This window comes from Mastomys coucha, unplaced genomic scaffold (assembly GCF_008632895.1).
Source record: "Mastomys coucha isolate ucsf_1 unplaced genomic scaffold, UCSF_Mcou_1 pScaffold20, whole genome shotgun sequence".
Taxonomy (NCBI): domain Eukaryota; kingdom Metazoa; phylum Chordata; class Mammalia; order Rodentia; family Muridae; genus Mastomys; species Mastomys coucha.
Window position 1 is genome coordinate 27,493,678 of NW_022196903.1, and position 20,075 is coordinate 27,513,752.

At 43.2% G+C, this 20,075-nt stretch overlaps 1 protein-coding gene across 2 annotated transcripts in view; it reads right to left on the reverse strand.

Moving 5' to 3' along the window:
* The window catches only part of Plxna4 (plexin A4), a 445,847-nt gene that overhangs the window by 389,038 nt on the left and 36,734 nt on the right, over positions 1-20,075 (reverse strand). The window contains exon 2 of one of the 2 annotated variants that reach the window (XM_031381449.1): positions 950-1,037. The exons of the other annotated variant lie outside the window; for it this stretch is intronic. The gene's annotated coding sequence lies outside the window, so the exon portion shown is untranslated. The remainder of the gene's footprint in view (positions 1-949; positions 1,038-20,075) is intronic. 2 annotated transcript variants of the gene reach the window in all.

Genomic DNA, 20,075 nt, shown 5'->3' on the forward strand with positions numbered 1-20,075 from the left:
AAAAAAAAAAAAAAAAAAAAAAAAAAAAAGCATAGCAGCAGCCTGGACTAGCCTGGGCTATAGAAAACAGTATCAGCCCAAAGGCCATGCTGAAGAAAGTTAAACAGAAATCAAAAGAACGTGGGCTAAGAGAAGGACTCATCCTGTGTAGTTGTTTTAAAGATGTCTGTTAAAGAACACACAGTGTAGAATTTACCATTTCAACCACTTTTAAGGGTATGGCTTGAAGGCCTTTAATTCACTTGTATTGTACAGCTACAACATCATCCATTTCCAGAATCCATTCATCTCTGACTCCAACTTTCCTCATTAGACACAGGCACACTTCTCTCTCCGCCCCAAGTCCCAATCACCACTCTGCTGGTCTCTATGAATCCCCACTGCTCCAGGGGCCTCATAAACACACTATGAGAGCATTTGCCTTTTTGAATCTGACTTATTTCACTTAACATAATGTCTTCCATATTAATTCAACATGGGGAAATATGATTTTTAATTTTAAATAATTGAGGCTCTCCCTCCCTGCATTTAAAATAACTCCTGTAGTTGCTGTTTTATGGGAATAAGGATAGGGGAATTGGAGAAAATGTGTATCTGTCAACACATAATGAGTGGAAAAAATGCTCCTGCCAGCCCACATGATCCTAATATAATGCTAAGAAGAACCACAGTCCCTTCTCAGCTTAGCCCCGAAAGAACTCTGTTCAGTGACTTGGAAAACTGATGTACGGTAAGTTCCTTAAGGTTTGTGAGCCACAGTTTTAAAAACTTGTGAGTCTAAGGAACCCCTTTCTTGCCTCACACGTATCATAATCTTTAAGAAGACCATTTCATGATAAACACTTTGGGAATTACATGTATGTTTGTTTTGATCCTGAAAGCAGTGATGGGACAAGTTCTGTGATCTCCATCCCCATGGCTCCAGGGTACAAGCCTCCTTGTAACCTACCTTCAGAGCCCAAGGCTGTTACAACCCACTTCTGCTTTCCCTAAGCACCAGTGAGAGGGGCCACAGTCTTCTCCACTTATATGAGACCCTGAAGAAAAACAAAATAAACATAGAGAAAAGAGCAAAAACAAATAAGTCTGTCTGAGCAAAAAGATGCCTATCTCTCTGCCTCATCCGATCTCCACTCATTCCCAGACTCAAGGGGTCTTCCAGGCTACACAGACAAGGGCTGGCCTCACATGGGTGTTTCTTGTGCTTGTGCTGCAGTTGAAGGGTACTTACTCTTCTGTCCTGGTTTATGAGTCAGGCCTATGTTTGTGAAGGTCGCCATGGCCTCCTAAGAAGGAGTAAATATTCAGGGTGTCCATTATCCAGGGAAAAGTGGCCCCCGAAAGATCACTAAGACTGATGGCGGTACACCTTTGCAGGTGGGAGAGAAGGCCTCTATTCTCCTCTAGATCATTTTAAGCCTAAACTTTCAGGGGTCCTGAGGTGTGCTGGAGGATCAAAGACGGACACAGTAACCCAGCAGATAGCAAAATGTGTCCTCGCTATAAAAGACAATAAAATGAAATAAGGTATGACCTGAAAACACATGGACTCGTTACAACACTCTATATATTCCCCTATTCACCCGATGCTCTGGAAAGCAGCCACTTAAGATGCCTGTTTGAGCTGTGCTATGAGATATCAATGGGCAATTATCAACACACTGGCTGAGGATTATCATGAAGATGTATCCCTTCGCTTGAAAGCAACATGGCCAAAACTGTGGGTGTCAGAGTCTTTAGACAAGGGTCCAGGCTGTGGGATCTTAGCATCCCTCAAGTAGAACTCCTCTTCCCATTGTGGAGCCTAATCTCTGGGCTTTATATTAATATATGTCCAAGGTGATAATTCTCGTATTGACCAAATCTTACCACCTACCAGACACTAACCATTCTTTCTGGTAGCTGACTGAGCTTCTGGACAGTCTAGATAGAAATTACTACCTCCATTTAGCAGATAAGGAAAACAAGGCTCAGTAAGGTTAAAGATCTTTTTTAAGGTCCTAGAGATTCTCCTAAGAACGAGAGAAAGAGCTGATTGGCACTGATGGTAAGTAAGAGCAATCCAACGTACTAAAGTGCCAAATGGGTACAAGGAAAGAAAAAGAAATGAAGCAATCTCTAGAGAGCAGATGAACAAGATTCATTTTGCAGTAAAAAAAAGAAAAAGAAAAGAAAGAAAGAAAGAAAAGAAAAGAAAAAGAAAAAATCAATGAGGCAAACTTCAACCTGTGAAAATCGATGAGGCAACCAACCAATGGCCTGTATTTCCACCTGAATTGATACCCAACCATATTTTGTTATATTTGTATTCACCCAAACCAACTTCACACCCCACCTGCCAGCATATTGCCTGGGTACCAAAGTCAACATCTATGGGATGTCACCTGACCCCATCTGAACATCTTCAAACGGCCCTGAAAGGTGCCTGGTGAAGCCTGCACACATAGGCTAGAGGAAGAAAGGCTCTGGAACAGGGAGATAAGGTGGCCTTCTGAGAGCTAATTCAGTCACAATCAAGACATCCATGTGGAAGCTCCAGATATCAGCAGAAGCCACCTTACAAAGCACCCCAAATTGCTTCAGAAAGAGTAGGGAACTAGAAATCCAATCAGGGTGACAAGACTTTATCCTCAGCACAACAATGTAACTCAAGAAGGCTGTAAGGGAGACAGTGGGCTACATAGACAGAGTTAACTAGCTTAAGGTGATGCCCTGGAGTGCAGAGCAAGTAACAAGAAGTGCTGGGGTTCAAGCTCCCAGCATTCAGAGAGAAAGAGAGAGAGAGAGAGAGAGAGAGAGAGAGAGAGAGAGAGAGAGAGAGAGAGAGAGAGAGAGAGAGAGAGAGAGATACTCCAAATGATAGGAGCGGTGTGTCAGGCTTCATCCAATGGGTGACACTCCTCTTAAAGACAAGCAATCTCTGCTTCTGATTCCATGCTCTGCCAGGCAACCATCATCCAATGCGTCCCCCACCCCCTTGCTAGTATCTTTCCAGTTTTATTATACAAGTGCTTATCCTCTGGAGGACTACATCTGGAGCGCTGCCCAAACACAATTGGAATAAGCCTGTGATGTGTATCCTGATCCACTAATCATGGCTGGACATAGCCAGCCTTATGGTCTCTTTCTCCTTGACTTAAGAGCAGTCATAGAACCCTAGCCTGGGTGTGATGGGGAGCCTGCTGGAGACTTCAGAGACATTCAGTTGTCACCCTTTAGACAAAGAAAGCAGGGTTTCTCCCTAAACTGTCTACCTGCCTGTGGTACCTGGCACTGCTGAAGACTTCTGTACTTTCAGGAATGATGTCAATAACGTGCCCACAATGGCTGAGCAGAGTGATGGTGCTACAATGACCAAATCCTGCAGCTGCCCACCCTGAGGGTTCCTATGTTCTCACTGCCATTGGTTCTGGAAGCAGCTGAGAGCACCACACTGGGACTCTAGGGAAATCTTTGGGCTACAGATGTACAAATCAGATACCATGCTCACATAAAGACTGTGGAGGGGTCTAAAAGGACAAACTCCCATTCTTTCATTAACTTGGTAAGAAAAGACACCACAGTGGAGAATCAAGATCTCTTCCTTAAATGCCATCAGGATCTTAGATTTGAGTGCATTGGTTCTGGAAATCTGTTCTACTCTGGGAACACTAACAGAGATAGACCCTAACCCATGATAATGCCACCAGCACCAATGACTAACTTTCACTGAACCAGCAGTTTAATGAAGCAGCAGAAAATATATGCTACTTTCCTGTCCCCACTGTATCTTGTATCTACTCAAGTCACCTATGCAATCTCACGTGCAGAGACTTGGCTGCAAGATCTCTCCCACCACACCAAAATCCATAAATACTCAAGCCCCTTATACAAAATAGTACAGCATTTGCACATAACATACTCAAAATCTCTTGTATGTGTGACCTCATCTTTAGATTGCTTACAATACCTACTGCAATGTAAATACTATGTCAATCATTTTTACACTATATTGTTTAAGCAACTGTGACACACATGTCTATACATATTCAGTCCAGATGACTTTTTAAACATTTTAATGTGCAATTGATTGAATCTGTAAGTATGGGACCTATAAATTCATTTGCTGCCCTGAGAAGGGGACATCTTCCTTTCTTATTTTTCAGAGATTGAAATAAAACCAATATGAAGTATATAATATAATGTATAGAATGTGGGTTTTGGAATTCAAAGCTTGTGCTGGAAATCATCAGACACGTGGGGTGTAGGAATTTAAAGAAATACAGGTAATAGGATCCCATTCCTAGAGACTCTGATTTAAATGGTCTGCAGGTGATAGCAGCATATTTTTAAAAATGCTCTTCACGTGAAACATTCTACCACTCAGCGAAGGTGGATGGGAACCTGTGATAACTGGGTCTTGTCCTGGGTAGCTGAGGAAGCCAAGAGATTTCACAATCACATATTTGCCAGTCTTGAGCCAGGGCACAGGGCAACCTGGACTTCTTAGTGTCAGACTAGATATGTCCCATTATGCTACAGTGACAACTGCAGGGCCCTCACAGTGTGGTTTGTAATCAATACAGAGAGCAGAAGCGTAATGGAGGAATTACCAAAACCATGAGGAAATGTTAAGGAGTTGACTGTGATGCTGAGCAAATTTATTAAGGTAAATTATTTAATAATGCAGCTAACTGCAAAGTCACTATATCTCGAAACTACTGTATTTTGAAATATACCTATAGCAAATCTACAAAATGAGAGAAAATATTTGCAAATCAAATAACTGGTAAAGGTGCAAAAGCCAGGACCTGTAAAGAGTTCTTACAACTTAAAAACAAAAGCACAAAAACAGATAAAAGTGGGCAAGCGACTTCAAGAGATACGGATCCAAAGAAGATGCACCAGTGCGCAGCAGTCACACAAAGACCGACTTGGTGTCATGATTCATTTGGGGAAATGAAAACTTCGACCCTTGAATACTGCCATGTTAATGTAAAATCACACAGCCACAGTGAGAAATGATTTGGAATTTCTACCAAGTTCCCAGCTAACCGTGGGACAGGGAGCCAGGACCATACTTTGGGAGTCCACTAATACAGAGAACCCTTTTGCAGAGGCAGAAACTCAAAATGCTCAGACCACACAGCACAGAAGCACAGCAGAGTTCAATGGGACTGCGAGCCTGACCCCCGGGCATTTTCTACTATAAAGCTTCATCCAGCTAGATGCTCCTGTGTGCCAACTTCACCCCCTCAAGTCAATAAATGAAGGCATTAAAGATGTTTACCCACACTAGCAAATTGGCATGAGAACGATCTGCAAAATAACTGGCATTCTTGCCAAAGAATTTGGGTAAAGAGACAGAAGAGGCTGCGATGGTAAAGACTAGAGACTCTCTCATGGGTCAAGAGTTGGAGGAACTGGAATGTGGACAGCTTTTCTTTATTCTTTGGAAGTCTATTGCCTCTTATCAATCAAGGAAAATTTCTTCTCTGCATTGTCCAAATTAACATCATATCATCCCAGCCCCGCACATGCAGCACATCTGTCACAGTCTGTAGGAGTCAGCTCTCAATGATCTGGGCATCTCCAGAATCCACTCTTTCCAAAAGGCTATCTGATGATAACTCCTTCCCATGTAAGAGACTCAGATGACCCCTACCACCTATAGACAGAGGGACAGGTGGCCTATTCAAATATGGCCTCCAGTACAATGACCCTGACCCTCCATTGTTCAGTGACATCCTATGCCCTCTAGCTTTCGGGACTTAGTTTTTTCCTCTCTGCTTGGGATTTCTTTCTCCTTGTTCCTTCTCTATCTCTATTCTTAAGGATTTTACCATGTAAAAATTACTTTCTCTCTATGATTCAGGTTCCTGACTCATAAGAAGGAAATGGTGATGAAACCCACCTTCCTAGCTGTAGTAAAGGGTAAAATTAAATAGTGCAATCCACAGAACTGGTAGCCGCCACCACAGCCCATTCCTGACTTCTAAGCCCAAGGAGTCTGCCCTTCCCTCAATAAGGCAAAAGGCACAAGCATTGCTCTTCATCACTGCCTACTTTGCATTTGCAGAAATGTTTATATCTGGTTTGGGTCCACTTTCATTAGCCAAGGAAACCCCATGGAGGAGAAGAAGTATTTCTAATTTTAGCCCAGTGCACAGAACAGTGCCCAACCACAGCGAGAAGCACAAATGATCAGTGTTGGATGACTTTAAATTGTCCCCTAGAGTACACTTACAGTGCTTGGAACCCCAAAGGAAGGGAGCCAAATGCTGGGGCGGGACATGAATTTAGGAATTAGATGGGTGTGAAGCTTTGGCATGCATGGGTTTAGCTTGTCTCCAGACATCCTCTCTTCAAAGGGTTCCCCAAAATCCACAGAAGTTGGCCTCATTCCAGCATTCCAGCCCCAAACATCTTCCAGTAATTCAAAAATCACTTTTACACCAGGAATCCCCTGTGTTTACTTTAAACAAAAACAAAACGAAAAAAAAAGTTGGCTCCACAAGAAACCCATTTTTTCTCGTATTTGACACTCAGGGTATCTGTTCTCCTTTGTGCCGCTAGCCCATGAAGCTGCAACAACTGGTCCACCACAGGGAATTGGACTTGGTGGAGGCTGCCAACTTCTCAGCACACAGGTTGTAAACTCAGAGTGTTCAACAGCACTTCCCCCATTGGCTGCCACTGTCTGGTCCTTCCTCTGCTCACAGCCTGCCTGGCATCATCATGACACACAAACCCAGGACCTTGAATAAGGACAGAAGTCTGGAGCCCATTTCCCTCAGCCCAGGGCCCTATCGTTTAGTAGAACAAAATAAGGGGTTCAGTGTTTCATTTTGTTTGATTTTTTAGCAACTATCCAAGCAACAAAGAAAAAGAAATCGAAAGCTATCCCTTGAGGTGGGGGAGGGGCTGAAGAAAAGCAGACTGGGAGATAGAAATGGCTGCCTTTTTATGGGCTTATCCCACTTATATGGAAAAGAGAAAAAGGATGCTGCAGCTCGAGACATGTCAGGGAACAGGAGTTTCTGATGAAACACAAAAATGGTTGCAGAGTGAGGAAAAGACAGAGGACTGTTCTCTCTTGGTTGGAGCAGAAAAATTAGGATAAGTCCAATAAACAGTCTCATCTTCTTCCATCCTGATCCAGGGCTCCCAAGCAACCTGCTACACGGCTTATATCCTACCACCTACTTCCATCATTGGACCTACCGCCTAAGGAGGGTTATGGTCAAGAACTCCTGCTGAACCCCATCCCTCGTACCCACTTACTACAATCCAGAGTAGAAGCCAAGGTCTTTGCCATACTGTGAGTATCTGTGAATGTCATCCACTGGTGTGGACATATCAAGTGTAGCCATGGCAGAAGGATGAGAGACAGCTGAGGGAAGGACTGTGACTTGCAATGTGAGAAGAGCCAGCCTGTGGAAAAAATTGGTAGACTGGCACTGATGTCTTAACACAGTGATGTCCATAGTGAAGTGTATAGGGAGGAGGAGCAGTCGTGTTTTGCATAAAGTCGTGCCCATCAATGACAGGCTACAGTATGACAGTGAGCCATGAAGATGAAAGTGGAGCTGAGAGACTCCCATGACCCAGTGATGCACAAGACAGAAGGCTTGATATTGATGTCACTGTGTTCCTGTTTGATGTGTTCATTATACTTTTTATTATTACTGTGTGTTCCTTTTACTTATTAAATGTTGAGTTGGCCATGTTTGCCAGCAGCCTCTGCTATCCAATGTCCACCATGTATCTTAATGACATTAAGATACCATGTAACAGAGTTGATGTCTATTGTGTAACCTTGTAGCCTTGGGATAATAGTATACACAGCAATACATGCACAATGATGAAATTGCCTTAGGGCACATTGCTCAGAACATACACCATCATTAAACTACACGTATGACTGTATTCTATTTAAATATATTTGTGTCTTAAAGGAAAGAAAGCAACCAGATCTAAGAGTCCAGATACAAAATTAATACCCTGACTAGGCAGACATACTTTCTCAGGGTACCTAAAGGTACCCTGAGAGTAGGCAGCACCATGGGACTGAGAGACTGATCCAGTATCCTCACTTCTCAGTTGGCCACTGGTATTTTATAAGATACCACAGTGGGACTCAGTTAATTAAGACCATTTATGATTTATTGAGTGAGTCCACCTCACCAATCCTGTGGTTTAAAAAACAAGCAAATGGTTTTAAGAGATCCCTACAAGGACAGTATGAGTAGAAAATTAAGTAACATAAACACTATTAATCATTAAGAAAATGAAGAGGTCACCCTTGACTCCTAGCGCAAGCTCTTCATCATCCGCACCACAAGCCCCAGGATCAACAAATCAGAACACGAGTCGACACTCGTCTCTCTCAAAAGGGATCAAAATCATTCAGGAGGTTATTTTGAGAGCTAGATGTGGCTTGTCTTCCTGAAGGATGAGCTTCCCCTTAGGGATGTGCTGATAGATACTGTCTTACTTGGGGGGGGGGGTGCTATGTTACTCAATAACATCATGGACCCCATTCCCTCTCCTCATTCTGCTGAGGGTTGTTCTGGCTCATCAGGGCCCAGGAAGACTGAAGTTTGGCTGGTAGGCCTCAGGGGGATGGCAGCCAAGCAAGCATCTTGTAGAGACTTGTGGTGGCTGAGACCATTCAATGGACTTATCCCTTCTCCCACCATCCTTCCTCCTCACACCAGCTGCAGAGTTTTTACTTCAGGGGGCATAGGGGGTGGGATCCCCTGATATGTAAGCAAACCACAAGCCTTGACTACTTAAATGGTAACCATTTCCTTATGCCATATCCTACCAATTCACCTAGGAAGCCCAAAGACAAGGATGCCACAGAACTAGAACCTGGGTCTCTTTGTCCCTGCGTTCCTGCTTGATCCCTTGGTCCTCTCAACAGGCCCAACAGGCAGGGCATTTTGTCTGTGACTGAAAGCCAAAGCAACTTCCTCTGGAGAACAAGAGCTAACTGCTGAGCATGCGCTGTTCCACACGCTCCACTCTGGGCTGCACACTGGACTCCTTTGCCTGTGTTTATCCTCACCTCAAGCTCCAAGGGAACCAGGCCTCATTTAAACCCTTTGACAGAGGAAGGAACTGTGAGTGCCAGAGGGTGGGTCCTTTAGAGTGAGGAGCTAGACTCAAGCTCAGCCCAGCCTCTCTGACCTCACCTCTCTACTGCTTCTCACAGTAGTCTGGAGAGAAATTGAAGAAACACTTGGGCATCTGTCCTTGGACAAATTTCACTTTGAACCTCAGATCTCTCGGGTGTCACATGAGGCTATTCTAGGACATGTTGCAGGAGGCTTTGAATGGGTTAATAAGCATAAAAGCTTCAAAGAGTGCTTTAAGAGTAACTGTAGTGCTCTGTTCAAAGTTAGGACTGTTGCTATAGTGCTCTGTTATGCTATTTTCTTCTGTCCTCTTGTTTGTATGATTAACGATTGCCTATTTTTTAACTCAATATTGACATAAGGAGAAGCTGTGGATTACAGAGGTGAAGTCTAAAGGACCCTTACCATCATCTCTGCACACACCACAGCTATATCCCTGGCCTCAACGAATAGACCCAGGATATGAATGGAGGAGCATCAAAGAGAAGTAACTTCAGGACAAGGCTTTCTTCAGCATCTGTAGGGCCCACACCTGGCAAACCACACCTTCTCCTCTGCGTCAACCTGCCAGATATAGACTGTCCTACAGGGACCACAGACACCAGGAGACTAATTAGGCTGCTGGTCCTTGGGCAAATGGGCCCAGAGGCACCACACAAGAGGCAGCTAGCTGCTGAGAGAGGCTGGTAGGCTGTGAGCACAGAGCCAACACAAGACATTAACTTGTCCAGAGGCCCCACAACAGCAGTGACTTCTGAGCCATCTTCAAAATGAGAAGCTACTGGAAAGTAGCAGTAGGTTTTATCAAGTCCAAGATCCTCGAATCCCCAAATCAAGACAGTGAGCGTCACAAGAGAAAGTGCTTGGTGTTTTTTTATGTGTTTGATCAGGGCCTCGTGTATTCTAAGTAGACCTCAAATCACCTTGTAACCAGGGATAATCCTGAATTTTGGTTTTTCCTAGTCTACCTCCCCTCTAAGTGCTAGGGTTACAAGCATGCACCTTTCACTCCAGTGATGGCAAGATAGGAGACAGGCAAATCCCTGGAGCTAGTTTACTAGCCAGTTCGCTTAGCCTGCTTGGCAAAGTTCCAGGCCATCTCAAACAAAAGGTGGAAAGGATCTGAGGAGCACACGCACATTTGCATATGCCCATGTGCACATATAGGCAATAGTAGGGACTGGGCCCAGGGTTTTATGCATGCTAGGTGAGCACTCTGTCAATTGAGCTACATCATGAGCCAGCCACACACACACACATGCACACACTTTTTTTTTTTTTCAAAAGATCAAGAAGCCCCACCCACACTTGCAGGTGTCAGGCCACTTGCTACACAGGAAGTTCCACTAATTTGCCAGTCCACAGAGAAGTCCCACAGAAGTCAGAAGACGGTGATCTCTGTGCTTTCAGATCTGCAGTGCTTGGGACTATACAGCAATGAGGTTAGGCTGCTGCTGTTTCACTCAGAAAACAGACTTCTATTCTCTCCTGGACACAGGTTGAACAGGTCACGACAACCATGAACACTCAGCAGTATCTGGCACCTTCTAAACGCTCAGCATAATTGTGCTTCCTACGAATTACTAGTAGAATGATAGAGGGGATCCGTTTGAACAGAAACCGTAAAGCACATTTGGGAGAAGGTACTCTAATCTTTTGAATTTATCCAATGTTGTGAATCAAGATTGGGGTGTGTGTATGTGTCCATCCTTCCAGCCTGTCTGCCTGTCTGTCTGTCTGTGCCCACACATGTCCTCACACGTTCATATCTGAGTGAGTATACAGGTATATATAGGAAAGCATGCGCATTGACATGTGGAGGTCAGAGCACAATGCTGGGCACCTTTCCTCGGGCATCTCACCTTTTGTCTGAGACTGGGTCTCTCATAAGCTTGGAACTTGGACTTGGATAGCTGGCCACTGAAGAAGAGCCAGGGACTTGCCTGTCTCTTGCCATCACTGAGATTTGTAGATGTTCTGGAGATCCAAACTCAGGTTCTGCCTCACCCAAGGCAAGCATTTTACCAACTAAGCTATCTCCCTTGCCCAAGAACCCTTTAAGGCCATGGTTGTAGACTCCCTGCTTTGGTCAGATGGTCAGACACAGGATTCCAATGCCTTGAGATTAAATAGCTTAGTATAGCTATGGGACCCAGCAGAGGGTGGGGGGATTTCCTCAGAATTCACACTGTACAGAGAAGAGAAAGGATGAAGGCTCAGAGCAAAAGGAAATAGAAGCCAAAGGCCCTCTGGGAGTAAGGGGTCAAATCTATAATGACAGGGAAAGCATCAGTAAGCCTGGGAGCCTCAAACTAAAAACAAATGAAAAGTCTTTATCCGACTTGAGACCCCCTCCAAGCAATGAGCTCTACTGTCAATTTCATGGGGAGGTGCACAGGCAGTGGGGGCCACCACACCCCACCTGCGTAGCTTTTCCCACCGCTAGGGATCATTTATCAAGCCAGCAGAGGAGAAAACCCTTCATCAAAGAGCTTTGCCTCTGCGAGATACTGCACATGGATGGCCTGACCCCAGTGCAAGCTGCTTGCTTCAAGGTCATCAGGGGAGCGACATCTGACCATCGCTGTCCTCTCCTTCCCTTTCCTCAGCTCTCCCCTGCTGCCACTCACATGGAATTCGAGGCCTGTGTGGCAGCAGGTTTGGAGAAGCCGGGCTCACAGAAGTGTTCCTGCCTGCCTGGTTGAGTGGAGGATGCCGCTGTCTTTCATCTCTGGATCCTGGAGTCACATCAGGACCCACAGAGCAGCTCAATGAGAAAGGAAATGGGTGCTCACCCAGAGGAAGCACTCAGGCCTCATGAGTTCTATACTCGGCTCAGGTTCAAGGACAGTGCTTTGGGCAGAGCTAATTTAAAACCTTCACATAGCTCAGCTCCTGGAATAGTTGCTTCTGACTATTGAATGCAACCTCAGTGTCCCTAAGGCTAGAAATGGCTCTTCCTTGATTTAAGCCAAGAAGGAGCCAGAGTTTTAAGTAAACAATGGAGGGAATGGATTACAGGCCCAGAGTTTTCCTAAGACATTGCTGGCCTGGTTGGCCTTTGCTCATTGTGTGAATCTGAGCACATCTCTAAATCCATCAAACTCATAATCCTGATTTTTGACCCATCCTGACAACTCCAACAAAGTAGAATGCACAAGCCTGGTACATTTAGTAAGCTATCAACAACTGCAAGTAGTAGGTCTAGTGCTAACACTGGAAGCATCTCTGGGTGTGGTGGAGAGCTGCCAGAGCATGCATGGATGATGTTGGCAGTGGGGCTATCCCTTGTTTGCTTCTCTTCTTGAACCTGCTGTCACCCAAACAAGTGATTGTTGAGAGAAGTAATTCCCTTCCTCACACTCTAGTCTAAGCATGGCTGAATGAAAATCTTTCCTTGTCTCGTCTTTGCTCAGGCTGACCTTATGTTCTAGTTTATGTCTCTGTTGCTGTGATAAACATTGACCAAAATCAACTAGAGATACGTGCACCTGCAAGCAACACTATATGGACCCAGCAGACCGTATTCATACATACATGTGTGTGTCCGATAATAATTAAAGAAAGGGTCATGAATTCAAGAGGAAGTGGGAAGATTCAGGAGGGGCTGGAGGGGAGAAAGCAAAAGAAGGAAATAATGTAAGTACAGTACTCATATATGAAATTCTTAAATAATTTAAGATATTTAAATAATAAAAATTATTTAAATTGTTAAAAAGCAACTTGAGGAGGAAAGGGTTTATTTGGCTTATAGGTTACAGTCCATCTTCAAAGGAAGCCAAGAAAGAAACCGAAGCAAGGACCATGGAGGAATGCTGCTTACTGGCTTGCTCTTCCAGGCTTGTTCAAGCTACCTTTCTTACACAGTTCAGGCCCACAAGCCTAGGGATGCTGCCACCCACAAGAGGGCTAGCCTCTCCAAAGCTGGAAGCAGTTCCTCAACTGAAGTTCCCTCTTACCAGGTGTGTCAAGTTGACAACCAAAGCTAGCTATGACATCTTGCTGAAGAAAATATGAACCTGCTAGTCTCAAAAACCACAAATATCACAGAAACAGTTGTATGCTTTGAGTGCAGTCCTATAATGATCCACATCTTGTATGACCTTCCAACCTCCTAGTTCCTATCTGTTTCCCTGTACCTGCTACTCCCAACCAGCCTGCCCATCTCTCTTTTGCTACAAGACTCAAGGGCCTCATTAGTGCCTACTGAGGCCTCAGCCTCCTCTATGCTGGGCCTGAGGGATCCAGGAGTCCCTGTAGATTGACTCCACAGCCCAGCTGCTTCCCAGTCATAGGATCCGCAGCTCATCTAAGGCCACACAAATCTCTGGGGTTGTGTGTGCAGGGGAGAGGGAATGGACTGCAAATTACTGGGATTCATGCATTGCAAAGCTCAAATCAGTCGTTCTCAGCATGTGCAGAGCAGCCATATCTGAGACTTGATTAGGACTGCACACTCGTAGACCCACTAAGCTTTGCAAAGTCAGGAACTCTGGACACAAGTTCCAGCAATCTGAGTCTCTCAAGCCTACAAGGAACCTGAAGCATACTCAGTGACTTAAGAACCACCAAATAAAGTAGTAGGCCAGCTTGATGCATATCTTTAATTAACACATGTGGTGGCTTGAATAGGAATGCCCCCCAACAAGATGTAGCCTTGTTGGAGGAAGCATGGCACTGTGATGTTGAGCTTTGAGGTCTCAGATGCTCAAACCCAGGCTCAGTGGTTCACAGTTCTTTTCCTGCTGCCTGTGTTCCAAGATGTAGAACTCTCCATTCCTTCTCCAGTACAGTGTCTGCCTGCTCGCCACCATGCTTCCTGCCATGATGATAATGGATGAAACCTCTGAAACTGTAAGCCAGCCCCAATTAAATGTTTTTCTTTATAAGAGTTGCTCTGGTCATAGTGTCTCTTCACAGCACTAGAAACCTTAACACACATTAAGGTAAAACTCAAAGCAATTTTTGCTGACTTGAAATTGGTCTAATGATGATGGCTGCTTCTTTGTGTGGTTGGTTACAAACAGTAGAAAAGACTCTGCATATTTGTATAAATTTTTGCAACATTCATCTTCTTAACAAATCTGAGAGATTGTTCCACTCCTAGTGTAGGATCCTAGAAGTTTTGAAGTGAATTGTTCAAGGTCACTGAGCTCTCAAATATATCCCAATAGCCCATGTCCCCAGGAAGAGGACCAGTGGGTATTGTGGGTTGTCCTGATGCTTTTTGTATTCTGATGTTAATTCTGCTTCCTCAAGAGGGGTTGCCCCTGAGGATCAGTGATCACATACTCAGGTGATCTCATGTGAACCTTCTTCCCATTTTAACTGGTCAATAAAGACTGGAGCCCATGATTGGGTAGTGGAGGGGAAAGGTGAGACTGGAGGTTGGAAAATGAGGGCAGGTGGAAAAGAGAAGAGGAGAAGAGGGGAAGGAGAGAGGACAGAAGAAAAGAAGGAGGAAGCAATGATGGACCAGAACCATGAAGCCAAAAGAAACCATAAGTAGCAAGGGTTTTATAATTGGGGAATACATTAGTATAGTGTTAGATCTGCCCAAACTAGGCTTATAGTTTATAATCATAATAACTGGATTGCATGCTTTTTATATGGGCTTATTGGGGATGGAGATTCCAACATAGACTGATGTCAACCTTTGTTCTTTGATGTTCTCTTTTGTTCTTTGTTTTGTTTTTCTGGTCATGTGACCTAGGTCTCATTCTGTAGCAGAAGCAGGCATTGAACACATAGCAATCCTTCTGCCCCAGCGACTGTAGCACTGAGATGACAGGTATGAGCCATGCTCTTCTTCCTCTCTGATTTCAAAAGTTCTCACTTGGGACCAAGTCCCCTCTGCTATAGGTCTCTAGAAACACAAGTGTCAGTGGCTCGGTGGGTGTACCTATCTTCTAGGATGCAATAAGTCATAAAGCATCCTCTTCCTTCTGTGGATGGTGCAAGATGGCTTTCAATCATAAAGAATTATCACACACAGAATCTCTTCCAGCACCTCTATTAAAATTCTGACCATCCAGAGTCATCAAATAGAGCAGAACCCTTTGTCATAGGCTACCCTGTAGTGAACAAACCCCAATAATGTCAGGAAGGAATGACAAATGTCATGAGACACGTTTCTCCCCTTCCGAAGAGGTCCCCATGTTCTCCAAAAGCTCAGAATGGGTGTAGTGGACATCTCTTTAAAACTTTGCAACCATTACTATTTATGACTCAAAGTAGGGCAAGGGAGGCAAGAAGAAGGCTGAACTTGAGTACTGTTCAGAAGGTAATATTTTCCGTGAGCCAACAGTGCAAAGGGGAGATTTAATCAGTAGAAGCAATAAAGATTTATTTCAAAGGATGCCCAAAGTAAAGTTGTCCAGACAGAGGACCAGAGGGAGGCAGTCACAATAGCACTTAGAGGCACACACACAAATCACCCTTCCCCTGAAGTATTGATGACTTCTGATGAAGTTGGTGACCATTTCTCCTGACTTAACACCTCTGTTCCCGGGCACAGCCACCCTCTCTCCAGGGACTTCTACCTCGTGCTCTCCACAGTCTCTCCCTTCCCCACAGAATAGCAACTGACTGTGCTAAAATGTTCCTTGTTCTGCAAGCCATTAAGCTGTCAAGCTGAGGTGGTGCAACAAACCCAGGGAGAGCCAGTCCTGGAATGCTAATGGCAAAATTGCAATTATTCTTTCTGCACTGGACAATTCTTACTGCGACTTTCCTGGCCTCAGGTCATATTTTGTGATCCTTGGATGCTGATGGGAGAGACATGGCTTGATGGAGAAATAACTGGGGAGGGTTTTTTTTTGTTTTTTTTTTTTTTGTTTGTTTGTTTTGTTTTTGTCTTGATAGAGCTGGAGGTAACTGGTAGCTTGGTAGGGTTTTTTCTTTTCCTCTTATTTTTCCTGTTGTTTTCCTTTTGACATCTATACAGGTGTCATATAATGGCTTCAGGTTATAAAGGCCCCTATCCAAAGGAAAAGTAACTTCTCCATAAATACCTTGCCCACATCAGGGAAATGGCTTTGTTACACACTAGAGTACCGTTTTTGACGGCACTTTAAATAGAGCATTGGTTGCTACTTTCAATTTAACGTGTGAGCGGGAACTGCTAGGGCAGGTGTGGGGACAAGCTCACAGTTTCCACTGCTTGTATCTGTTCAGACTTTTAACAGATTACAAACGTTGTGGAATAGAGCCACCTGCAAGACTACTTAGAACATGAGTGAGCACCTACAATGTATGAGCCACACGAGGTGCTAGGCATTTCCCCCTAGCACAGGCCATCTTAAATTTTTCCCACTAATGACTCTATCTTAATGGAGAAATGTTTACTTGATACAGGAATATGGTATATAAAAATAGGCATACAGATAAAATATTTACTGATGATAACTCAGAAAAAATATTTTAAAACAGTTCTTTAACATATGTGTAATTTTAACAATCATTAGGTAAAAGAAATGAATGTACTAATGAACTGATGTGCTCATTTGTTTAACGTAGTTCAATCCAACAATATACTAATTTGATATTTAAATGTTGAGGGATGATGGGAGGAAAACAGTCGGTCTTTGTTTTCTGTAATTAAACTATTGTTTCCTAAGAGTGGTAAGTTTGGTATGTGCTGGAATCTACACTATAGAACAGTTCAAATCTGAGTCAAGGTATTGCAGACATCTCCTATGGGCACAGCACTATGCAGCGTGAAGATGTGTGCAACGGATGGTGAACTCAGAACCAAAACTGCAGTGAAGTCATGTCTTGAACCGTGAGCGAGTAGTGACAGAAACACCCAGAATTCCTTACTGTGGTGGTTTGAAAGAAAGTGGCACTATTACAAAGTGTGGCCTTGCTGCAACAGGTGGTGTGCTGTTAGAGGAAGTGTGTCTCAGATCTCTTCCTGCGCTACCTGTACATCAAGATATAAAATACTTGGCTCCTTCCCCAGCGCTGTCAGCCTGCATGCCACCTACCACAATGATAATGGAGTGACCCTCTGAACCTGTAAGCTGGCCCTAATTAAATGTTGTCCTTTATAAGAGCTGTCATGGCCATGGTGGCTCCTCACAGCAATAAAAACCTTGACTAAGACATTTACACATTTGATCTTAAATTAATTTTTGGTCAGTATGTATTCAGGATCCTTTTGCTATTGTCACTAGACACACATTCTTTTATTTAACTTTACAACAAAGCCTGGGTTTTGTTTTTTTTTTTACATAAAAGGGAGGTTACTAGCCCTTCTGTGAATGCATGTAACACTTGACCTGTCTTATGTCACTTATTAAGAAGGGAAGTTTAGTTGCAAAAATGCCCCTAAAAGAGTCAGCTGTAAGCAAGGCTGCAGGGTATTTTCTTAATCAGTGATTGATGGTGAAAGGCCCAGCCCTTTGTGGTTGCTTCCGTCCCTGGGCTGGTGGCCCAGGATTCTATAATATATCAGGCTGAGCAAGCCATTCCATGGCCCTTCCATGGCCTCTGTGTGATCTCCTGCCTCCAGGTTCCTGACCTGTTTGGGTTCCTGTCCTCACTTCCTTTAACGATGGGCATCGATATGGAAATGTAAGCCAAAATAAACCTTTTCTTCTTCAACTTGCTTTTTGGACATGGTGTTTTGTAACCCTGACTAAGACAGAATCTGTAGGCCTTCTGAATGTCTGCATTGGTATTTTTCCTCAGTTCTGTAAAATATACAGCTATTACCTATTCAAGAAACAATTTCCCAATTCTCTCTTTGAAAATCTCCAATTAAATACATAAGACATTTTCAATGTTGCCTCTATGTATTTTACTCTGTTCCCTACTTTCTCTATTATCTCTTTGGTTATTTCTGAATCCTTTTATACCTGCCTATTGAAATCATACTTTAATTGCTGTATTCTTCCATTCTAGATTTATTCTTTGTTTCAAACCTACTATATAATTTCTGTAGTTCCCTATTTGCTGCTAACATTTTTAGCCTTGCTTCATTTCCACTTGGGAAGAGTAAGTCTTGTTATTTTAGAAGCCAGTACTTTCTAGATGGAGTATCTAGAAAAACCTGTAAGTCTACCTCTTTAGCTGGTTCTAGTTCATGTGGATTTAGTTCCTCATATAATAGCGCATCTTTATATTTGGGCGTTGTGTTCAAATATTTGTCTGCATGAAAACATGGAAGAGAAAAATAAAGTGTCTTCTACCTAGTAGCATTAGGTTTCTTAGATCTGGTAACTTCTTGTAACACAGCATAGTATTCCTATCATTTTAAGAATTGACACTGTCCTCAGCAGGACCTGCAAGGGCTAGCTCACTTACATTCCTGAGACAAAATATTCCCATACTTGATAGGCATTAAGCACTTTAAAAGTTTTTTCCCACTTAATTTTTCAGTATAAATTGTCAATTGTTTTCTTGCTAAATTTGCTAAATCTGTGAAAGTTCATTATCATAATGTTGATGTTGTGTGTAAGCACATATTTGTATACACATACAGTGAAAGTTGCAGAATAAATGAAGATCTATCCTTTCTATGTGTCTGTATTTGCGAAAGAAAAAAAATTTCTTGAGGTCTTGAATGAACAGGAAACAGGGAAAGCAAGTGCTGACCCTCTGCTGGTTTTTGATTGATCTTATTAAAGGCTGGGCCATCTGCCGTGGCATTTCAGACTACTACACTTATAAAACTGGGTGTACACAATTACCAACCGCAGTGACAGGCATTTATGCATTTTGGTTTATGACATCTTTCTTCATGAATGTGGTTTTCCTGCTCACAGCCATTATTCATTTGACTGCCACTGGCATACCTTAGAGTTTACGCTTGCAAAGATACATTATTATTATTGCCTATTTTCTCATGTAAAGTACCTGAGAAGTGTTCTCTTCTGACTTTTTTATGTTTTGCAATTAAATCCTCCTGTAAAATATAAATACATGACTATCCAAACATGAGCTGGGCAAAGAAGGAACCCAGAGACCAAAGCGACTGCAGGAAAGCCCATGAAACCTCAGCCTTGTGCAGAGAACCACAGGCGACTAAGCACGGTCAAGAACTGAGTCTTAATCTCCCCTAAGGAACAACACACAGACTGGTTATCTCAGACCATATAGTCATCCCTGAAGACATACATATACCAGGATCATTCTACAGCTGAGCAGATTACATCTAGGAATATAAATGTATATACATGTAACAAATAATGAGAAAAGAGGTCACGAAAGAAAGGAGGGGCAAATGGGAAAGTTTGAAGGAAAGGGAGATGAGAAATGCTGTAATTAAATTATAATCTTAGATTTTTTTAATTTAAAAATTTAAATAAATACATTTAAAAGGATTTTACCCTTTTCCCCCAGAGTTATATTTTTGGGATTTGGATCTTCAAAGTTTTATACTTTTAGGATCTTGTTCTTTTAGGATTTAAATATTTGAGATTGGGACCATTCAAGATCATGTCTTTCTAAGCTAGAGAGGTATCTCAGTGGTTAAGAGCACTGGCTGCTTTTCTAGATGACACCGGATCAATTACCAGCATCCACATGGTGACTCACAACTGTTTGTAACTCCAGTTCTAAGAGGCCCATTGATACCTTCTTCTGGCTTCTATAGATACTGCATATGTCTGGTGCACAAACATTATGTGCAGGCCAAGCACTGATACATATAGAATAAAACCAAATATTTTAAATTATTTTGAAAGGTAATGTCTTTCAGAAATATAAATACCCACCCAGCCACAAACCCTTGGATCAAGAAGGGTGTCCTGCCTACAAAGTATGCAAGTGCAATGGTGGCCCAAAGCTTATGGATGTCAACAAACAATATCTGATTTGACTTAAGTCTACTCCATAAGATGGAACCCACACCTGACACTACTGAGGGGGCCTAGATATACCAGGGACCTATAGTAAAACCAAATTCTACTGTTCTACCAACCCCCAAAAATGGGGACCAGAGAGCAG